This window comes from Neopelma chrysocephalum, unplaced genomic scaffold, assembly GCF_003984885.1.
Source record: "Neopelma chrysocephalum unplaced genomic scaffold, ASM398488v2 Primary Assembly neopelma1_186397, whole genome shotgun sequence".
Classification (NCBI taxonomy): Eukaryota; Metazoa; Chordata; class Aves; order Passeriformes; family Pipridae; genus Neopelma; species Neopelma chrysocephalum.
The window spans coordinates 1-2310 of record NW_020938949.1 but is presented as its reverse complement, the minus strand read 5'-3'; the positions used below and the strand labels follow the sequence as shown (position 1 = coordinate 2310).

The 2310-nt window shown below is 46.6% G+C and overlaps 1 long non-coding RNA gene across 1 annotated transcript; it reads left to right on the top strand.

Annotated features, from left to right (window-relative positions):
* Positions 1 to 663: 663 nt before the first annotated feature.
* LOC113962965 lies at positions 664 to 1911 on the top strand. Its single transcript, XR_003532617.1, has 3 exons — positions 664 to 788; positions 1526 to 1569; positions 1821 to 1911. It is a non-coding gene; the product is annotated as an uncharacterized LOC113962965 (long non-coding RNA).
* Positions 1912 to 2310: the final 399 nt, after the last annotated feature.

The following is a 2310-nucleotide window of genomic DNA, read 5'->3' as shown; positions in this document are numbered from 1 at the left end:
GGGGTCTTTGGGCTCATTTGTGGCTGTTTTGGCTCAATTTTGGGGTGTTTGGGTGAATTTTGGGCATTTTTGGCCCATTTGGGGAGCTTAAGACTCATTTTGGGGTTCTTTGGGCTGATTAGAGGGGTTTTTGGGCTGATTAGAGGGGTATTTTGGATCATTTTGGGGCTCTTTGGACAGATTGGGGGCTGTTTGGGCTCATTTAGGGGGTCTTTAGGCTGATTTGGGGGACTTTGTCTCACTTTTGGGGTGTTAGGAATTATTTTTTGGGTCTTTTAGCTCATTTTCTGGGTCTTTGACCTGATTTTGGGAGTCTTTGGGGGTCTTTTGGCTCATTTTTGCCTCATTTTTGAGGTCATTGGGCTGAGTTTTGAGGTCTTCGGGGTCACTTTTGGGGTCTCTGAGCTGATTTTTGGGGTCCCAGAGACTCTGCCACTTTTGAGAAGAAAACAAAGATTATTCCTAAAAAATGAGGGTTTTTTTTAAGTCACTAAAGGGAAAAACAGGGATTTTTCCTCAAAAACTCCTATTTCCAAGCCGTGTTTTGGGGCTCCAGGACAATTTTGGGACTCAAATTTAAAAACAACTCCTGAAAAGTGAAGTGAAAAGTCCCCAAAATGCAGAAAAATCACCCACAAAATCCCACTTCCCTTTTTATTTTTTACATTTTTTGACGTTTTTCCTGTTTTGGGGGGGGACTTTTCAGGGCTTAAATATCACAGAAAACACCTCAGAAGGACTAAAAACAACCAAAAAAAAAGGGATTTACGTGGAAACCCGGCTCAGAGGTAAGGAGGGACCCCATAATATGGAGCTGGGGAGCCCCAAAATGTTGATTTTGGGAGGTGAGACCCCGAAATTTGGAGCGGGGGAGGGGGAGCCCAAAACGTGGATCTGGGAATTCAGCAGCCTAAAAATGAGGAGTTTGGGAGGGGGGACCCCAAATTTTGGAGCTGAGGAACCCCAAAATGTGTATTTGGGAAGTGGGGAATCCCAAAATGTCGATTTTGGGAAGGGGGATCCCAAAATTTAGAGGGAGAGACCCCAAAATGTGCATTTTGGGAACAAAGGAACCCCACAATTTGGTGTTTGGGAACAGGGGAATCCAAAACATGGAATTTGGGAATTGGAGACCACAAAATTTGGAGTTTGAGGGCGGGACCACAAAATATGGAGTCCGGCAGCCCCAAAATTTGAATTTGGGAAGGGAATACAAAATTTGGAGGGAGGGGACCCCAAAATGTGGAGTTTGAAAAGGGGGAACATCAAAATATGGACCTGGGAATTGGGGAACACTAAAATATGGAATTTGGGAAACAAGAAATCCCAAGATTTGGATTTTGGGAAGAGGGATCTCAAAATTTAGAGATGGGGAGCCCCAAAATGGGTTTTTTTGGAAGGGGGGATCCCAAATTTTTGAGGGATGGATCCCAAAATTTGGATGGGGAGACCCCAAAATGTGGATTTTGAGGGGTCATGGCCCCAGGGCTGCTAAAATTCATATGATTTTTGTTTAAAATGTCAGATTTTCCCACAGGCTCCAGTGGATCCATGATGCCACTGCTCCAGGTATGGCTGGGCTCAGGATTTGGGGATCTTTTGGGAATTTTGAAGCATTTGGGGGCAAAAAAAGGGATTTTTTTTCCCAGAGCCAGAAAATTTTAATTCTTAAAAATTTCAAAATTAAATGAAATTAATTGAATTAAATCCAAAATCAAGGAATTTGGGGGATTTCAGCCTAAAAAGTCGGTGGGAAAAGGGGAATTTGGGATGTGGTAGTTGGGATGGGAGTAGGTGACCCCTCCCATGGTCCCCCCCAGATCTTCCTCCTCTTACTTGGCCTTGGAATTCTGGGAATTCTGGGAATTCCAGTAGTGGAAGTGCCAGGAAGGAGCCTCCTGGATGCCCTCAGTGAGTCTTGGGCCCTCCCAGTCCCTTCCAGTCCCTCCCAGTTCCCTCCCTCCCAGTACATCCCAATGCCTTCCAGTTCCCCCAATCCCCTCCCACTATATCCCAGTTCCCTCCCAGTATATCCCAGTCCCAACCCTGTCTATCCCAGTGCCCCCCAGTCGTCTCCCAGTGACCCCAGTTCCCCTTCCAATAAATCCCATTTCATGCCCAGCCCCTCCCAATTCCCTCCCAGTGATCCCAGTTCCCCATTCAGTACATCCCAGTTCCCTCACAGTATATTCCAGTCTCCCACAGTGCCCACCAATCCCCTCCCAGTGGTCCCAGTTCCTCTCCCAGTATATTCCAGTCTCTCACAGCACCCACCAATCCCCTCCCAGTGGTCCCAGTTCCTCTCCCAGT